Here is a 22,184-nt window from a genome sequence, read left to right on the forward strand (position 1 = left end):
TGCGTTTTTACTGAGACGGTCTGTTTTAAAAACTGGACGAATAATTCCTAGCAAGCCTTGGCGACAACTATTAGCAGTAGAGCGCCGCTGAAAATTGCAGCACGTCGTTTGCCCACATGGCGCTTGGTCGTGTTCTAGTGCGCCGCGAGGGAGCTCCGCTAAAACCCATAATCAGAAGAAGCAGGCCGAGTATGTTTATTGCGATCATTAGCAGCGCCGCGCGCACAAGAAATGTAATTACTGGCGCACTTGTTCAACAACTTGCGCCGTTGCCGCTGCCTCCGCCGAGAGCTGTGACGTCATCTTGCCGCCCTGGCGAGACCACTTCCCCGCGGGCCGCGCACCCTTAAAACAACTAACCGGGCTTATTTAGGGGGAGGCTCTAGGGAAGGGGTGGACACCATTGATGGGTGGTGGGTGGAGGGTGAGGGCCACGCGAACCGAAAGCGAGGAGGGGCAGAGTAATGAGATTAAATGCTTAATGGTGAAGGTTTAAAACGCAGATAAGAAAGGGAGACAGCGGCGGTGGGAAAGCGAAGAATGAGTGTGGTGGAGGAGGAGCGGCCGAGGGGTCGATGTTGCGGAGGTTAGTGCGGACCTCAGCTGTATGATTACAAAATGGCGGCCCGCCGGTGGCCGCAGATAACGAAGCGCGTGCGTCACGCTCTCCCGGCAGTGGCGCTGAAAGGCCACTTTAAAGGGCAGCTACCTGCTGAGCTCGCTCCGACAGCGTACGCTGCGTTTGTTTACTGTGTGGCTCGACTGATAAACGGGTAGGCCGACCTTGCGCTAAGTGTCCACGCAGCGTACGGTTCGAGAATGTTTCGTTCGTGTAAATGAATGTCACACTACTGTACGATCCACATGGACCAATGTTAACAACAAATATGAACATATTCAAAGCTACTTAGCACAAACGTAAAGGTTATTTTTTAATTTATCAGTCTAAAGATACACAAATAGATTTAGAAAGAAACAACCGTTATCAAACAGCAGCCTGATTTGACAGATTTTTTTTTTTTTTTTTTCATACTGACTCGTTGTGCATGCTTGTGGCCATCAGCTAATAGTTTGCCAATCGCGAAACGCGTTTTCAGACTGGCGTCCTCTATCCAGCTCCTGGTGTAAAACAGTTTCCGCATGCCAGTACTTAAGTAATTTTTACGTTTTCATTTTGAGAAGACTTTCTATCAAAGTCAGTTTCGTACTGGAAATGTTTCTAGTTTTCTATGTGCCTTGTCGTAGCTATATTAACATCTTCACTTTTTGTAGTCCTGTAGTCCGCAAAAATGGTTCATATGGCTCTGAACACTATGGGACTTAACATCTGAGGTTATCAGTCCCCTAGAACTTAGAACTACTTAAACCTAAGCACATCACACACATCCATGCCCGAGGCAGGATTCGAACCTGCTACCGTAGCGGTCGCTCGGTTCCAAACTGAAGCGTCTGAAACCGCTAGGCCACTCTGGCCAGCCCTGTAGCCCTTAGTTGTGTGTAATATTACTGTATATTACTGTATACTGATAATTTTTACTTTATGGACCGTCTGGCTATAACTGAATGAAACACAATTTTCGTGCCATAAGTGTTTCACCTTTATTTTCGGGAAGGCATCTTCAATGGTAGATTGCGTGGACGATTTTGTGCAGATTACGCCCCTGTTGCATTTTTGTTGTTGTTCCTCTTCTTATAAATGCCAGTTTGCGGTTTTTTCCCACATTTCTCAGCACTAGGAATTGAAAACTTGTTTTGATGTTCAGTTCCTAGTGTTGTGAAATGTGGGAAAAAACCGCAGACTGGCATTTATAAGAAGAGGAACAAAACCAAAAATGCAGCGGAAGCGTAATATGTAGAAAATCGTCTACGCAACATGCCACTGAAGATGCCTTGCAGAAAATAAAGGCGAAACGCGTATGGCAAGAAAATTGTGTTTCATTCAGTTGTAGTCGAGATCCATAAAGTAAAAATTATCAGTATACCGTTATATGTGACGTTTAATATTTGATGCTATTACGTAGTTGTCTGAAGCCTTCATCTGAACAGAGCACCAGAGTTTACATTGTGATAACATCTCTCGATGTGTTCAGTTTATGGGTCACTGTATAACGGAATCAGATGTGTACAGCTGTGTATAGGTGTTGATTTGATTTGTAATTAAGCTTTACAGTATTATACTGTCACATTTTCCTTTCTTTCTAAACAGTCTATCGCATAACGTCTTACCAAGAATTGAAAACAAGTCACTACACGATGGTCACTATGTTCCCATCAAGCTGTGCACGTTGTCTGGAAATCATATAAAGAGTTCTAAGTAACCTCAATTGGCAAAAACTCTGAGGAAGACAGTTAGTTTCTCGTAGTAATCTGAAAACAATTGGTGCTGTGAATGGGATATGCGAATATGTGATTTAACCGTCGATCAGGTGCGCCATTTTTCATAATACGAGCAGGCGAATGGAGTACTTTGTACACATGTACAGAATAACTGTCTTTATGTTCCAAAACGAAAAATATATGACAGGAAAAACGTAAATGGTTCAAATGGCTCTGAGCACTATGCGACTTCTGTGGTCATCAGTCGCCTAGAACTTAGAACTAATCAAACCTAACTAATCTAAGGACAAAACACACATCCATGCCCGAGAGGTCGCTCGGTTCCAGACTGTAGCGCCTAGAACCGCACCCTCACAGGGAAAACATACTTTAATTATAGTTAACTAAACAATAATAACATAAGCTCACATAATATGCGCTGAAGCACTGTTTAATTAAACAATACTAAAACAAAGTTTCATTATGTCACTTTGTTGCCACAGTCAGGTGTTACCCTATATCAACGACCCAGTTGCTTCGAGTCCCAGCCAACCGCTTATTCGATTACTGATTATCTTGTAGGCGGCCGGAGTGGCCGTACGGTTCTACAGTCTGGAACCGAGCGACCGCTACGGCGGCAGGTTCGAATTCTGCCTCGGGCATGGATGTGTGTGATGTCCTTAGGTTAGTTAGGTTAGTTGTAAGTTCTAGGCGACTGATGACCTCATAAGTTAAGTCACATAGTGCTCAGAGCCATTAGAACCACTTTCTTTATTATCTTGTAGACAACCGCCTCCTTCTGGGACTGTGCAGCTGGCTCGTAATCTGGGTCACTTTGTTGCACGGCACGTAAATATTTTCTTACCCACTTCGCTCTTCATTTTATATTACTGCTGCTCACTTGGACGTATAACATCACAATTTATCACTGTGTTGGCTAAATCAGTAATGAAGGAATAGATGTGGGCTCTCAGTTGTGAAACAACAATGGAACGGTGCAAAACAATTTCATTTGTGTTTGCCGCACTTTATACATAGTCCCACCTGGTTTTCCAAGCGATGAATTTGCTATAGTGAATGTAAAACATAGCAAGCTCCTCAAATCAAGGTACTAATAACAAGGGCCTGTAGTATAACTGTAAATAATAAGGCATAACAATACTAAAATGGAAAACAAAATCGCTTTATGTAGCTAGCACTATTGTCTTTTCAAGATGCATCTTATACGTCCTTATATTGTAAAAATAAACTAACTGAAGAGATCCTATTGAACTGTAGAGCACTACAAGGATGTTGCAGGTTATATGGATACATTGGGTTGTTTTCGAGTCACGTTTGGAAGAAAAGAGATCACAACTTGACCGAAAGAAGACATGGCTTGATTGGACAAATCATGAGGCAGTACTGAATCGTCAGTTTGGCAACTGAGGAAAACGTGGGGGTAAAAACTGGAGGAGGAGATCTAGGTATGTCTATTAAATGTAGCTTCAAATGAGTGTAGGTTGCGGCAGTGTTGTGGAGATGAATAGGCTTGCACAGGACAGGCTTGTATGAAGAGCTGCGTGAAACCAATCTTCGAACTGATGACCACAAAAACATCGGAGTAACTCACCGTTTAAAAGTGACCGAAGGTATGAACGTATTGTGACAACAAATGAGTTTGCATGAGAATGGAACTTTTAGCAAATCACACTGACAATAACAGTTACGTGTGACTAGTCTCGAAGAGGAAGAGTGCGCTGGAGAAAAAATAAGAGAATATTCGTCAGCTTGGTAGTTATCCGTGCTGGAAAATGAGGATAGAAGCAAGTATTCTACCACTGTGATACGATTGCTGAGGTTTCCTCAGAATTACTGAACAATGGCATGTATTTAAATTTTCGGAACAAGTAACCAATCATTTTTGTGTCTATTCCAGCCGTCTACACTCAGTACGATTTAGCAGGGTAGCTTGAGAGCATAAAAAACAAATTAACAACAGGTAATGTATTGTGGTGCACGCATCTATATTCTGAGGCAACATTATATAGTAGTCTATCAATGTAAGAATATCGGAAAACTTGGCTAACATGAACGCAGATTTCAATTTAAGCAAGGCTTCGGATCTGGCACTCAATTTATTACGATCAAGTCAGCAACCTCATCCGTCAAAACCGGAAAACGCCGAGGCAATTTGCTTTTCACCGACAACAGCACACACGCAGGAAAACCAATACACGTAAAGGGGGTAACTGAAGATGGAAGTCGATCTGTGCTGTAACTAGAGGCGCTACAACCACAATACAAGATAGTGTGGCTGCAGTGGAGTTAAGATATGACACATTAAAACGGAATCGTCTACTATGATAAAAATGCGATAACGTTCCTCTGTTTTGAAATGACCGAAGTCTTAGAAATGAGACAGAACGATATATAAACTAACACAAATATTCTAGTGAACTACAGAAAATAAATACGTAGGCATGTTACTTAGTTCATCGCAGTGAACTGCTAGAAATCTGTTTTGAACATTGGCCTCTTTGGTCATTGCGTTGAGACAATGATTGTGTATGTATCGATCTTGTCAGCAAATAACTTTGTTGATTGTCGATTGCGTGAAGTGGATAGCAATTGAAATGATGACTCCTTCTGTAGATTTCTGAAGTGCGTTAATCCCTAAAAATCATCTTAATGTCAATCGTAATTGTTAAAACAAAGATCAGTAATACAATTTTATGTAGATGATGCACGACCATATGCAGTGAACTCTGTATTATGAACCTGTACACTGAGGAACCAGATATTAAGCGAAATAGGAATTTCAAAAAGGAAACTAAGCCTCATGTAGATGAAATGAAAGATTTACGATTTGCTTACGATTTTAAAACTTTGACAGAGAAGGCGGACTATTCAAAACATCAGTTGGGCGGAGTGGATAGTGTCTTGAAAAACGCTGCAAGATGAATATCAACAAAACTAAAACAAAAGTGCTGAAATGTAATCGGATTAGATTCGAAAATGAGGCACTGAAGGTAGCACATAAATTTGGCTGCTGTTTGCATAGCAAAGTGACGACGACAGAAGCAAAGAGGACCTCCATCGTGTAGTCTCGCAATTTCAAGAAAAAAACAGAAATATCTTGAAAGCTAATGCAAAATCAAATGCCAATTAGGTGTATCTATTGTCTGGAAATGTACGGGACTCAAATGTGGACGACAACGAATATGGACAAGAAGATATTAGAAACTTTTGAAATGTGGGCAGATCGGATAACTAATCACTAGATACTGATTCGAATAGGAGAGAAAAGAAGTTTATGGCATAACCTGATCGAGAGAAGGGATCAGTTGAGAGCAGGCAGCCTTAGATATCGACGAATAGATAATTTTTTGTGGTAGGAGGTGTGGGCGTTAAAATTTTAGAGAAAGGTCAAAGATTGAGTACTGAACGCAGATTAAAATGTTTTTAGGGTACAATAGTTTTGTAGAGAGTAAGCGACTTGTACAAGGTAGGCTAATGCGGAGATTTGCTTCAGATCATTCTTTGGAATGAAGGCCACAACAGAAAACACTACTAAGAGGTAAGGTTGACCTTGAGTTGTTTAAATGCGATATTCAAGAAGGTATCTTAAAAACATAAATATGAAATTTGCAACTGACAGTGTAATTCTTATTCCGCGATTGCAGACGAAACGTCAGGAAGCAACTTTATAAATCGACCACGGCCTCTCAGCCCGGTAGTTTTAACTAATAAATGACTTTTACATGCGTATTTTCTGCCAATTAATACTGCAACTTCTTAAAATTATTTGTGGAGGGGACGTTCGATACTAGAACAGCGAACCGAATCGTTGCATTTGAATCAGCGTACGATCACTGACAAATAACTTTAGAGGACGTCAATAAAGACATTAAGTGATTTGAGGAACATAATTTTGAGCATAACCTTCAGTAGTGACACCTACACTACATGATTAAGAGTATCAGGAGACTCTTATGCAATGCGTAATAGACGACTAGACCTACATCTAGATCTACATACATACTCCGCAAGTCACCGTAAGGTGTGTGGCGGAGGGTATCCTGTAACACTACTAGTCATTTCCTTTCCTACCGTAAGGTGTGTGGCGGAGGGTATCCTGTAACACTACTAGCCATTTCCTTTCCTGTTCCACTTGCAAACAGACCGACGGAAAAACGACTGTCTATATGCCTTCGTACGACCGATCAATTCTATTATCTTCGTGCTTCTTACGTGGAAAGTACGTTGTCAGCAGTAAAATCGTTCTGAAGTCACTTCAAATGCCGTTTCTCTAAATTTCCTCAATATTGCTCCTCGAAAAGAACGCCGCCTTCCCTCCAGGAATTCCCATTTGAAGTCCCGAAGCATCTCCATAACATATGTTGTTCGATCCTAACTGTAACAACTCTGTCAGTCTGCTTCTGTGTGGCTTCGATGTCTACCTTCAGTCTGAACTGGTGGTGATTCGAAACACTGGAGCGTTACCAAAGAGTACCGCCCACTACTGTTGTATACACGGTCTCCTTTACAGATGAACCACGCTTTCCTAAATTTTCCTAATATATCGAAGTTGAATATGCGCCTTCCCTATTACCGTCCTTACGTACTCGTTCTATTTCATACCGCAATTCAACGTTATGTTTTGCATTAGCTTACATTTAGAACAAGCTGCTATTCATTACTACAACTAGAGATTTTTTCTGAGTATCCGCCTGCAGTGTCTCTTTGACCATACCATAGCGTCATCAGCACACAATCGCAGACTGCTGCCTATCCTGTCCTTCAGATCAAGTATGCGCATAGAGAATAAGAGGCGTCCTATCACACGTCCCAGGGCCATTCCTGACGACAGCCTGGTCTCTGACGAAAACTCGCCGAAGAGAACAACGTACGAGGTTCTAGTATTTAAGAATAGTTAGAGCAGCTGGCATATCACGAGAGTCAAAATCGCAAGTACAAGAGGAGTCGGGGTATACTGTGTTGTCAGTACAGAGGCAGTAGTGGCAGAATAGGCCGGCCAGTAGAGTTCAGTGACTTTGAACACTGGCTAGTCATTGGATGTCACTTGAATAACAGATCCATCACGGACGTTTCAGCCCTTTGAAAGCTGCCCAAGTCGACTGTTGGTGATATGACAGTGAAATGGAAAAGCAAAGAAACCACCACAGATATGACGTGACGGGGCAGGCTCGTGTACAGACTAATAAAGACCATCGAGTATTGTGAAGGATGGTGATACAAAATCGTATGAAATTCGCGGAAGAAATCAGTCTTGAGGTACAATGGGTTATCAGAAGTACAACCAGCACAACGATTCTGCGCAGGGAGTACAGCTCCTCATGAGCTACACTTTCCTACAGTAAATGCTAATCGAAGCCTGAGGCGGTGTACAGACCGGAGCCTCAGTGGATTACTGGAAAGGGGTGATTTGAAGCGATGAAAGATGATATGCGCTGTGATAACCCGATGGATACTGACGAGTGTCTGGAGTACGTTGCCGGCCGTGGTGGTCTCGCGGTTCTAGGCGCGCAGTCCGGAACCGTGCGACTGCTACGGTCGCAGGTTCGAATCCTGCCTCGGGCATGGATGTATGTGATGTCCTTACGTTAGTTAGGTTTATGTAGCTCTAAGTTCTAGGGGACTGATGACCACAGCAGTTGAGTCCCATAGTACTCAGAGCCATTTGAACCATTTGGAGTACGTTACCTGGAATCACGTGCAATGCCAACAGTGAACAATGGGGCAGCTGGTGTTGCGGTGAAGGGGATGTATTTTCGCGGTAGGGCGTAGTACGACTGTTACCGTAAAGAATACACTAAATGTGGAGACGGCCGAAGTGGCCGAGCGGTTCTAGGCGTTGCAGTCTGGAACCGCTGACCGCTACGGTCACAGGTTCGAATCCTGCCTCGGGCATGGATGTGTGTGATGTCCTTAGGGTAGTTAGGTTTAACTAGTTCTAAGTTCTAGGGGACTAATGACCTCAGAAGTTGAGTCCCGTAGTGCTCAGAGCCAGCCACTAAATGTGGAAGGATATGATTACATTTTACAGCATTATGTACTGCGTACAACTAAGGAACATTTCGTAGGCGATGATTGTATCACCTTAACAATTCAGCCTGTTATAAAGTAGCGTCTGTGAGGCAATGGTTTGTGGACGATAACATTTATGATATGAACTGTACTGCGTAGGGTAACAGACTGAATCCAATGCAACTCCTTTATTGGGAAAGGCTGTAACGTCTACTTCACTCCAGGCGCCAGAGTCCAACACCATTGCCTACTCTGGTTTCGGATCTTTAGGAAGAATGGCCTGCAAGTCTTCCACAGGCTTTCAGGATCAACATGGAATGGATCCCCAGGACAGGTCAAGCCGTCATAAAGGCGAGGGTAGACGAACCACATATTAATGTATACTGATAAGCATCTTGACACTTTTGATCAGATAGCGTAGTTTTTCGTGGTGTGCTGTAAGATTACAAAAGAATCGTTGTTTTCTCCACAATTATTATTCAGTCAATTCTATTAACAGTCCAGTTTGTAAGAGATTTTGCTAACTGATACGGAATATTAACTATGTTAGCATCTCTACAGACTTAAAGTGTTAGACAAAGTACGCGTACTTTTCTTTATTGTTCGTAACATATTTACCTCTTGGGGCTGTAAAGTAATCATTGCTTTTAACAAAGCACAGTTTTACAGCCTTAGGTGACGTACACTTGCTGCAGGGAATTGCAGTGTGCCGTATATGTTGGTTTTTGTACCTAACACCCCTGCTGACTACAGATATTAAGCGTTTCGGAGCACACATAACGCTTCTCATGCCTGGACTGCTCTCTTCTGAAATGCTTCGAGTGGCGTCCGAAAGAAGGCAGCTGTATTTGAAAAGAAAAACATAAAAATAAAAAGATTAAAATGTTACCAACAGATTCTAGAAAGCTGACCCTACGGTCATAACGATCTCTAAAATGTTGACTCAAAGTGTGTGTCAGTGTATAGCGGATGGTCAAATGAAGACGAGAAAGATAGAGAAAAGGGACTGAGTTTTCTTATTTTAAAATTAGTCGCCAAAACTGTTAATCCATTTATGTAACTGCGAGACAAGACGGTCGTGTCTTCATGGAAAATGTTCGCGGTTGCCTACGGAGACGCGATTGTATCCGGGCGTGCATTTCCTCTTCCGGAGGAAATCTACGGCCGTGAATGTCTTCCCTCAGGGCTCTAAAAATATGGAAACTGCATGGGGAGATATCGGAACTGTACAGAAGAGGTGTAAGGGCTTCCCCGCGAAACATCTGCAGCGTAGTCGAAATAACCTTTGGAACATGTGGATCTATTTCCACATTTTTTGACCTGAAGAAAATATTCGCGCCCATCGATTTGCTTCGGATGAAGATGTACACGCCTGGATACTACCATAGTTCCGTAGGCAAACGTAAACGATTTTCAGTAAAGGCTTTAACCTACGTGGTTCACAGTTGCCTAAATATACAATCAGTTACGGTGATTACTTTTGAAACAATGAACGCTGCACTGATTTTTTTCCATATGTCTCGTTTTCCTGTAACTGTCCTTTCTACATTATATTACGGATGTCCAAATAACGCCAGGAAGTCTGCATAAGATAAAATCTGTTGAGGGCATCTGTAACTTTTAATTTGTCGATTAAATCCCATAAGAATTAGAACCTACATAGCCGGGGAATATTCCTCCCATGGCAAAAGTGGCATACAGTTGTTCATGGGAGAACTTCATATTTCCACTAACGAAGGTGTTTATTGTTTATTTCACCGCATACGACATTTTATAAACTATCTTCAACACATTTGTTCTTAGTGAATGCTGTCGCTCACAGATTATTAGATGAATAGATGACTAGATTACAAAGATCACATCTGACACAGCTAGCGCCGTTACATTTCGAACGAATATATCACATTTTCCCGGTATCCGTGATGTACTACGTGAAAGGACGCTAGATGAAACGAGGGTGTATCCGGGGAAGGAAAGAAACAAATTTACAATGAGATAAACAGACGTGCTTTGCTCCACAGGTGATATAGCTGCTTGAAAAGAGATATCATCCAGTGAATAACTAACTGCTCAGGGCTGAGTCGATATTACATAGATATTAACTGTGATCCGGTACTGTATGAAGATCAGATATAACTCTGGTCAAAGCCAGAATGCCTACCGCAAACGTAGATAATGAATAGCGACTTCATGGAGTTAGAGAATTAATCTGTTTAAGAAATGGAGGAATAGATGTTTCCAGAAGAAAAAAGAGAATCTTAAACCGAGACCACCAATAAAAAGAAGCATTAGATAGTACAAGAAAGCTAGTAACCTGAAATAAACTCAGTGATGGCTTCCGCTCGGAGTTTTCTACTTTGCAGCACCAGCTAAATGAAAATGAACTGAAACATTGGGGACGGCCCTATAAGTGGATTCATTCACTAATTAAGATTTGTTGAGTTACTTGAAAAGCACTATAACCACAGGGGTTGGTAGTTGGTGTATTTTGTAAAGTGATTACTCACTACTATCGTATATACGTCCATGTTAAGAACTGTTGGGCAAAGAGGAACAAAAATAGACATGTAGTGCAGCTCGGGAAAAAGACAAGAAGAGTAAGTTCTGCTCCTTCAGAGAAAGCGCCGAGGTTAAAACAGTGAGGGAAGAATAGAATTCAATAAAGGGCTGAGCAAAAGTTCATCCACGTATTATGGAACACCCATTGTTTACTAAAATCTGAAAGACAAAGGCCGCAAACCTCTCTATTGGCTGATTCCATAAGAAACAAGGGAATAATCAAATTAAATACATTTGTCGATAGTCTTTTACTAGATTCATCATATTTTGTTCTCAAGAAATACTAGCAAAGGGAACTGAATTTTTTGAAGTTTATAAATTCTTGATTTCTGTGTAACTGTTCGCTTGTTAATAAAGGACCCAAATGTATTCTGAAATAAATTACAGAAAAAAATCGGTAGGTTAGAATCAGTTCTATCCTTTCTATTAACATCTGGCACTGGATATCTGAGAACGGGGACAAAAATTTGCTAGTACTTTTTCGTAAATAATCTATGCATTACTGCTACACATTGTATTTAACAAGATGCTGAGAAAGTTACGAAGATTTTCCGGAAACGAAGTGACAACATATCAGTGAACCATTGGCTAAAAATAAAGCTGTATTTAGTGTAGGGCCTAATATTAAGTTACCAAAACGTATATTAAGACGAACCATGTAAGAGTTTCGTACAAAGCTTTTCACCCACCAAATAAAATTACAATATAGTTCGTCTTAGCTGTTACCGTTATTACGTACAGTGCAGAAGAGAGGAAAGCACAGTACACAAAATAAAATCACTAGAACCAAAGATGTTCATTACAAACTCATGTACGAAATACTTACTGTTTCATACAAATTTCTGGGTCATTCTGTTAGGTTAGACTATGTAAGCGCAGAAACATAGGACAAAATTTTACGGTGATACATTACTTTCTATCACCAAATTTTCTGCTTTAGACCAGGCAGCGCCTATCAATTTTTGGTCCTGTCCATTGACGATGTAGTAAGAGCTGACTGGTTCAAGATTTTTCTTGAATATCATGATTCGGAAAGCGCTAAATCATAATTTTAATTACTAAATCTTTCCAAAAATTAATTTCAATGCGTCACTTGAGATTTTACGTGATCAATCACGTCTGCTGATGTAGATAAAACAGTTCAGCATACCGTGACAGCAATTGGTAAATTTAAATAATTCATGAATCCCAACATTTAAAACCCTTCAGCGACACTGCACAGAAGGAATGTGAAACAACTGTTGGCTAGTCCCGTTGTTTGGCCAGAATAGTTTCCTCACATCTTTCTTTTTTTTCAGCTTCCGATATCATAGAATAAGAAAAAATTATCTACTAATACGCACATTAGACAGATGAAAAAAACAGTGAGAGACTATGAAAGTCGAGTTGCCTAAATTTCTTACCACACAATATTTCTGAGCAGAGAAAAAATGATTGAATATTCTTATTATGTGAAGGTAAATTAATTTTCTTCCGGAATACTCTTTCAGTGAAATGTAGCCAGGACTTCATGTGTCGTAGCGAAATTCAACTGCTGTACCTTGTGTCGTGATGAATTTTACGTGAAAGATAGGGACAAAACATAATAGCTAACAGGTTTATTCAGCATTAATCCCTTAAACTGTCCTTTTTTTAATAAAAAAGAAAAAAACTTTTGCTGAAATGTAGAGTTCCTTCGTCGGAGTCAGGAAGGCATGAAAATAATGGCGATACGAATGCCTTTGTAAATGATATATTAGATACAAAAGTATCTTCAGGAGTGCCATACGGAAGTGTAACAGGAGCGTTGTTATTTTCTACGTACAGAAATGACCTGGCGCACCGGGTGCGCAGCAGTCTGCGGTTCTTTGCTGGTGATGCTGTGGTATATGGGGAAGTGTCGTCGTTGAGTGAGTGTAGGAGGACATAGAACGACTTAGACAAAATTTCTAGTTCGTCTGATGAATAGCAACTAGCTCTAAATGCAAAAAAATCTACGGTTATGGAGGTGAGTAGGAGAAACAAACCCACAGTGTCCGAGTACGGCATAAGTAGTGGGCTGCTTAACCATGTCAAGTCTATTAAATACGAAATGGAATAGCCATGGAAGGACTGTGGCAGAAGAGGCGGATGGTCGCCTTCGGTTTATTGGGAAAATTTTGGGAAAGTGTGGTTCATCGGTAAAGGAGATCGAATAAGGGACAACAGTATGACCCATAGTTGGGTACTGTTGGATCCGCACCAGTTCGAATTATAGGAAGATACCGAAGCGGTTCAGAGCCGGGCTGCTAAGAGGGTTACACCTAAAGTACATGGACTTGTTTATTTCTACAGTGGTTTACATCAGTTTACAGCTTGAACGTTTAGCTATTTTTCAACATAAAACACTATTTCTGTCGATGCATTTTTGTAGGCGCTGTGGCAGTTTTTGTATACCCATGTCATACCAGCTCGCCGCCATGCTGTTCAGAAAGTTATGAACCTCTTCTACTCGTCGGAGATGAATCTCTGTGACCACAATTAACGCTGACAGGTACTGTGAGACTCTGGAAAAACTCAGACGGGGAATTCAGAACAGGAAAAGAGGGATATTGAGCAAGGGCGTACACATTCTCCATGACAACGCTCGTCCATACATAGCTCGGCGAACCGTTGCTCTACTGTAACAGTTTCAGTAGAACATAATCACCTATCCACCCTATAGTCCTTTCTTGGCGCCCAGTGACTATTACCTGTTCCCTAGGTTAAAAGAACATTTGACCGGAAAGCGATTCAGCATACAAAAACTGCCACAGCGTCTACAAAAATGCATCGACAGAAATGGTGATTATGTCGAAAAATAGCTAAATGTTCAAACTGTAAAGTGATGTAAACCATTGTAGAAATAAACAGGTCTATGTACTTATAAAATAATAGGAGACCTTACTTTTGGGATTACCCTCGTATAAGTGTTACCGGTACGTTCGAACAACAGCCAGTTATCGCGGAGATGCTTCGGGAATTCTAATGGGAATTCCTGGACGTAATGCGACGTTCTTTTTGAGAAGCACTATTGAGAGAATTTAGAGATTCGACATTTGAGGCTGACTGCAGAACAATTTTGCTGCCGCCCAAGTAAATGTCGCTTGAGGACCACAAAGATAATATTAGAGAGATTAGAGGTCGTAAAGGGGCATACAGACAGTCGTTTACCCCTCGCTGTTTTTGCAAGTGGAACAGGAAAGGAAATGGCTAATAATGGTACAGGGTACCCTGCGCCACGCACCATATGGTGGCTTGGGGAGAATGTATATATATGTAGATTGACCTATGACTAATTAATAAAATGCAGCGCTATCTCAGCATTACACGTACAATATATGTTACGCATCAAATCGAAATTCTTCTGTCACTTGTGCCAAAAGCGAAACATCAGAGAACATATCACGGTTAAAGAATAAAACACCCTCGCATAAAAATGTCTTCAGCCATACAGTTTATGTCTAGAGTAGGGAAGAACGTGTATTAAACGAATGCCAGTTTTCCACTATAAATGTGGAATTTTATATCCAGACCCATCTGAGTGTAGAGTAAATGCAGAATGCAGATGCTTCTTCCATATTATAGAAAGCCCAGATAAACCACTACGAACGTTTGACCTCGTCGTCACCGGAACGTTAAACCTTATCATCCTGCTTTCCATTTCTATGAGTATAAATAGTATCCTGAATAGATATTTATGTCCTGTGTTTATTGCTAGGTTAGACCTCTTATGAAACACCGCAGTTTTTTCACCAATAAACGAATGCTGGTTCCAGACCGACACCACCTAGGTCTCTGACGTAGGTAAATTTCCAGCACCTTCCTGTCATGATCAATCAGTACAGACTTGCATACATATACGATAAAGAGCAATGTTTAATTCATCTTTATGTGCTGTTATTGAAATGTATTGCGTTATTCATTAATCATTCAAAATCGATCAATTTAGCGCATGAATTGAACGCACGCAAAACAATTCACCATGTTGGTTAGATACCAAGTAATGTTAATAACATTCATTTTAAGCCAAAAATTAAATGCATCTCGTTATTTACTTTTAGACGCTCTAGTTCCAGAGTAAGAATAGCAAGAGAATACATGTTTCATTGGTTTGAATTAAAAATTAGTCATCGGTAGCTGTGTTTCTACTTTACTCCGATTTATTGCTTAAATATTGTGCCTATCTAGACATAAGAGTACATTTAAGTACGGCGTAAAGAGAAAACGGTATTAGTTAGTTTCACAGACTCTCTCGTGGAACGTATATAAATATTCTTAGCATGTATTTAGCATGTACATGCATGTACATGCAGTACCCCTCACATTTTAGTCTTTGTGTTGTACAGGGTAGCTTCGAAATTCGAATTATTAGTGAAATTAACGTTGCATATTTTGATATTTGGAATAAACTGCTCGATGCATATTTATTGCAATTATTTGTCTGTTACAAATTTTTCTAAAATAAATAAAGTAGTAAATGTATCATTTTGTTGCTTTTTACGATTCTGCCTCATTTCAAAAATATATTATCATTCTTTACCTCGTTCCAAGACAGTGAACATTTGTTACAGAAACTAAACTATAGAATGAACAAACAGAAACTCAGGACCACGGCAATTTCTGAATTAATCGGTTTACCTAATCGGAGATGAATCATAACGTTTCAGATAACTGTTTTTTATCATTCGAAAGTAAGCATACCTGAGTTTCTACGTGCCCGTAACCTTACTGGAGGCGTCCTGTGCAGTTCATGTCAGGCATCAGATTCTGAACATAGTTAAGGCTATGTCTTGACGAAAATTCCCGGTAACTGCATGATTCCATCGATTTTTGAATTTATTAAAGCATCATCTGTGACTCGTCGCAGCCTTTTTCCACCTTCATCAGTACTTCCTGAGTCTACCGCTTCACTTTATGTATCTCAGACACGTTTTAATCCACGATCACTAGTTTCAGGATTGTATTTATCATCAGTATTAATTAAAGTTAATTGTTTTACTCTGTGTGATAAACATAGATGATAAATTTAATACTTAATTATGATTTGGTTTTCAAATGCTATTTAAAATTTCTGGTAATGAAGTCATCAACAGAACAGACATTTTTCGTGACATTTCAGAACTCGAGCATGTTTCAAAACGGCAGCGAGCCTATTAAACGTTGCAAAAGAAGAACCAGCACTAATCAGAATGTTGTTGTTGTTGTGAAACTACACAATCAGCCAATGCACACATTCAGTGGCTCTGAAGGTGGTAATGGAGATCATATTGTTCCTAGCAGGTAGTCCAACAGATTCCAGGGATTCTGCTGTTTATCGTCACATTGCGATCCCTCGATTGTTTTCTGTAACGAACTCTGTGCCTCTTTTACCGTCTTCTCTGCATGAAATACTTTTTACATTCAGCAAATTGCATGACAGGACCTTCTAGGAACTGCAGATGTTCTACTGCATTGTCATTTATAGGTGTTTATGCAATGATTAATTCAGAATTATCGAGGAAAAGGATATGACCATGTGTCTTTGCCGAGATATAAAAAGAAAACTTCTAAATTTTTACAGTAAACTTTAAAAATGCAGTATTCCGTACGATGAATTTATTGGGTGCAACTCATGAACTTTCGACCACGCGAGCTTCCTCTGACACTTTCCACCAATTCGCAGCAGATTATATTTCCTCCTTATTCTCGACGTTCTGCAATTGATTTAATAAAATATTGTAAAAAGATAAGTGATTATGGGATAATGATATCTAATCTTCTGTTGACATTCAATAATCAGCTCACGATGCCTGCATGCATATAGCTTTGCAGATTAATATCTGCACATATGTTCAACTGTTTTCTCGTCACTGGACTCGCATTCGGGAGGACGACGGTTCAAACCTGCGTCCGACCATCCAGGTTTGGTTTTCCGTGATTTACCTAAATCGCTCCAGACATATGCTGGGACGATTCTCTTGAAAGGCCACGGCCAATGTCTTTCCCCATCCCTGACACAATCCGATCTTGTGCTCCGTCTCTAATGATCTCGATGTCGAAGGGACGTTCAAGCCAATCTTCCTTCCTTCCTTTTGTTTTCATGACTTACCATTCAATCATTAACGTTTCCATTTGCGAATGTTTTCGGTCATACTATAAAAGATTTTTGATTACACATGAGTTAAAGGATTTTATGTGCCAATATATATGTGACTGGTACAACGTCGTACCAGATACATTTTAAATGTGTGCAAAAGGAGAAACATGACTGCATTTTGAGCAAAAAATTAGACGGGGATAGTTTATTTTCTGATGCTGAAATTTTTGGCTTCTGTCTGCAGTTAATAGTAGAAGTATTTAACGATCTAACTACCGAGAAACAGTCATCTTCTGATGTGGTTCGCGATCCACGTAATCTCTGCTGTACTTGTGAACTATAATGTAATGTGCTTCCTTCAGTTGCTATGTTCGAACGATCTGGACGAAAATATCAGTGCACGCAGAAAATGTGTCTGGAAAAATGTACACGAGCATTACATGCCTCTTCTACGATTGCTAGAACTCTCTTCAGATTTCAAACAATATCGCTGGACCACTCGAATACAGCCGACATATTGACGTACGCACTGATTGTAGTGTGTACTGGTAAAAAGTAACTAGTATATTACAAATTTCATCAGATTTTCTGTTATATATACCACAAACGATAATCGAAAGAATAATGCTTCTTCAACATATTTTTCCGTTTATGTGGTCACGTCGCCATGTTGCTTTGCAGACCATTGATTCAGCGAATGTCGCATGTTGTCTTCGTCAGGATACTCCGTATATTACTGGATAAATTCCGCATTCCGATCATACATATTGTAAATTTTTCCTGCAATGTAAGACCAGATCACAGCATTGGACCAGCAGAAAATAAGGAAAAAATGTTGGTAACGTGGTAAAAATCCCGGAGAAGCTTCCTTGCAGGCCGTAACGGTCACGAAAGGCTACGATCAGGTGTATTTTATCGTTGTTTGTTTGAAAATTTCACAAGTAATTTAGTGTTAAGGAAGTATAAAGTAAAATTCTAAATTCATGTAAATGTATAGCAAGCAAACATTTATTTTTCTGTAAATAATGAGGTATTATTCGAACCTAAATATTAGTAAAAACATACAGGGAGAGGAATCATATAAATTCAATCCACAGTGCCAATTTGCAGCACGTATGTGTTATTTAATTAGAGAAAATGATGCTGGAACTGTCTGCTGTTCTGCTCTGTTCTGTCACTGGACAGATAAGAAGTAGTCGACATTTTTCTCAACATTCGCTTACTATTTCACATCAGACATTTATTCCTACCAAGAAAGAAAAAAATGAAGGTAATAAAAGACATATGCAAAGAGACGGGAATGCTCAATAATTATAAATAAAGACGATAAGAAAAAATCATCAGCTGAAAAGCTAGAGCTGAAGTGCTGACAAAAATGTCATCGTTTTCTTATAATCAAGAAAACAGCTTCGCAAGAAAATCTGTCTCGTAAAATGATAAAATAGTGTAAGAGACTGAATGAAATCCGACGTAACAACTAACGTGATGTATGTGAAACATACTTACAGGTGCAGCGAAACCTAGAAAGATGATCCGTATCAGAAAATATGTCAAGTGTTCGCATGCAGTGCTACGTTTTTAACTCTTCTTAATATGCATAGAAAAACAAATCTCTCACCAACGTAGAATTAAAAGTTTACCTCTTCTATTAACTTGTTAATGCTAATCTTTCCTGTGCAAGCCTCTTCATCTCTGCATAGGTGCGTAAACCTACTCCATCTGTACTTGCTTACAGTACTCAAGTCCTGGTCTCCCTCGACATATTTTACTCCCCACATTTCGCCCCAATTATTAAACCGACTTTTTTTTCCGCTCATTGGCTGTTCGAAACAGACTTCAAATTTTCAACGTTCTACTATGACACCACTTTTCGAAAGCTTCTATCTTCTTGTTGCCTGATTTGTCTATCTATCATGTTTCAGTTCTATTCAAGTCTACACCGTAGACCATACCTTCAGAAAAGTTATTACTCTTCTCAGAATAGATTCTCAAAGATGCCTCCACACTATATATATAACATTGCAGCATTTTCTGTAATACACTGAAATTATCCCCCCAAAGTTACTCAAATGCAGCACCCAGTTTATTTCCATCTAGACTATGTGAAACAGCATTAATTCAAGGTAGCACACGCAATATGTCGCAAAGATTCGTTTCTATGTGGTTGGACAGAATTTAATTTTCAAGTGTTGATTACCAATATTGTATGGAACAACGTACTGAAATTATTAGCATCCTAGCAGTTCAGGTACGTCATACTTTGAGTTCCAAGAAGTAGCGTACGTACTGTAAATCAGATATATTTGAAGGAGAATTCTGCTCCACAACTGTATACACGTCACAGGTTTGAATAGGCTTTTTATATTCATATTCATCCCGAAATAGTCTAATCTTGTTCTTTACATATTACTGATGATATTCAAGACTGACTATGCAAAACATGAGGTGCTTAAGCATAATGATGCTTCGAAAACGAACATATACTTTATAGCGAAGGCAACATAGTTATAACGGCTCTCTAACTAGTGTATCACAGAAACATTACCCAAAAATGGTGTAAATATTCATATGGTTCTGTAAAATTGTACGACCTAGGCAGGTATAGTGTTATGCAAAGCATTAATGTATATCATTAAATACGGTTACTTCAAAACCAGTGTGTAGATCAATCAAGGAGTGTGGTTTCAGTCCAAAATTAAAATCTTATTTATTTTTCTCAGAAGCAAATAAACTGCCAGTTTGGAGCTTCCGTGAAGGTGTTACGTAACAAAGATCAATGAAACCACAGGCAGGCTATAAATGATTTTGTACGGACAGCTATTTTAGTTCTATCATTTATCAGCTGTGAACAGAAACGAAGTCTAAATAAGAATATTTAATAATAAAGTTTCTTCCTCTATTAGGATTAAAAAACACAGAAAAATCATCTTTGTTTTCAATTTGGGACTTCTGAAACTTATGTTAATTTATGTTCTCGACATACTATGACGACGTGGACTCCTATCTCGGCTGATTATGCTACTGTACAATATGAATGTTAGTTCAGATACATTCATTCTTGATGATCGACCGAATTCCTCCAAATTGTAGGGAATATTATAGCAGACATTGTGGTAGAAGGTGAGTTCCATGGCTACTGAGCTTTTAGTTCGTTGTAAGTAGATGGCAACTTGTTGTTCGTTAAACACACTTGTTGCTGAAATGTCAAATAGTGCCACAAGTTGAAATGTCACCATATGAAATATACTGAAATTCTAAAAATTTTCGCGTAACGCCTGAACGGTTTTAGAGCCCGACCACTACAATGATGACCTGTTTAAATATCACTAAGAAACTTAGCTTGTAGTTGTTTCCGTGTTATGATATGTGGCCAATGTCTGCTAAACAATGATTTAATTTTAAATAAAGTAGCTTCATTATATGCCGAAGCAGATAGGCACTGAATAATCTCTCAAAAAACTCATTCCAATTATTATGCCGTCAGGAATTTTGTATATACGGATGATGGGAGGCTGATGCTTACAATACGCATTGTGCTCAGAAGAAAATAACCAAATACAACCAACAGCTATTTTAGGGTTATGCTACTTCGCAATAAACATAACAATTTCTCATATACACTAGTGTATGAAAGTGAGAATAGGATAGGCTAGTTAACCCTGACAAGTCCAGTGGATTTAGTTGAAATATTAGTCCACATTTAAGCAAATAATCAATGAAAAATACACGCACTGGGAGTAAACGAGGAACGAATCTCTCATCATATGTGTAAATTTCTGTATATTGAACTGTTTGTTTCAGTAATACCAAAAGTTTGGAAACTAGCTCCTTGTATAAGAATCGTGTAGTAAAATAGGTTAGGTGCGTGAACTGACAAAAAACTTAAGATTAATGCATGACGGTTTATTTTCGAGTTCCTACTAGCGTTGCGGCGGCTAATATAGTGTCTTATTCACGTCCTCCAAGCAGCCTACAGTAACCCACTACAAGGAGAAAAGACTTAGAAATCACAATACTGAAGATATTTTGGGCAAATAGTCAGACGAATGCACGAACCGTAGGAATGGTACGTCCGAATATTTTCAGGTACTATTGGATACTGTTGATAGTAACAAGACAGAAAGTCTATTTTTCTGTATAACAACACGACGCTGCTTGTAGTATTGTGGTGTTCCGGGTGTTGTAGGTTCAAAATTTACAGTCGTGCACTGTCTTTCTAGCACAATATTTCCGCGAGTTCCTACTAGTGTTGCGGTGGCTAGTATAGTGTCTTCTTCACGTCCTCCAGTCAGCCAACAGTAAACCACGAAATGGAGAAAAGCTTAGAAATCACAACACTAAAGATTCTTTGGGCAAAAAGCCAGACATATTCATGAACCATACCAACGGTACGTCCGAATATTTTCACGTACTATTGGATACCGTTGATAGTAACAAGTCAGAAGGTCTATTTCTTTATATAACAACACGACGCTGGTTGTAGTATCGTGCACTGTCTTTCTAACACAATATTTTCGAGAGGGCTCTCATTGTCATCGTCGTCAGCGGATACATTAAACCGTAATTTCAGATTCGTGAAAATTTAGTTCCTATTAATTATGACAACGGTGGAACCAAATATTATTATGCAGTGGAACAGTACACCGGTGAAGGAAATCTACTATTTTATTAATTCAGTGAATGTCTATTGTCATACTTTTTCCCCTATGGGAGAATAGAAATTGTTGTTCAATTATTTCAGTTTTTCATAAGTTGTAGGAATCCTACCACTCACATTGCAACAAAATTTACGAGCAATAAATTATGCCTGTTCATCAGTACAACGCTGAGCAAATGGCATGAACTTATCTTATGGGAAATAATGCAATGATGAAGGAAACTGACAGCAGAAGGGAGAATGTATCTATTTAATATTTTTTAATAAAGTGATTGTCGCCATAGATTTGTTCCTCTAGTGATCGCGCATTTCATTGCAATTTTATGGACATTTAATCCAATGTTTCTACTACGAGTGATAACTAGAAACCAACAACCTGTTAGCAACAGCTACTTTCCAGTATGTCGGGCACTAGCTGCATCTAGAGTAAACAGATGGAAAGGAGGAGAACTAATGCGGAAGAAATGGGGAGGCAGAATTGAAACGCCACTGGAGATAGAGCAGCGCTTGCTCTCGGCGCTAAGCGAGCTTGGGGACGTGAGCTGC

General features: G+C 39.6%; 1 protein-coding gene across 2 annotated transcripts in view; it reads right to left on the reverse strand.

Annotated features, from left to right (window-relative positions):
* Positions 1-22,184, reverse strand: part of LOC126343983 (zinc finger protein 628-like) — a 427,045-nt gene that overhangs the window by 366,228 nt on the left and 38,633 nt on the right. The window lies entirely within an intron of this gene.

The sequence above is a fragment of the Schistocerca gregaria genome, chromosome 1, assembly GCF_023897955.1.
Source record: "Schistocerca gregaria isolate iqSchGreg1 chromosome 1, iqSchGreg1.2, whole genome shotgun sequence".
NCBI classification, from domain to species: Eukaryota; Metazoa; Arthropoda; class Insecta; order Orthoptera; family Acrididae; genus Schistocerca; species Schistocerca gregaria.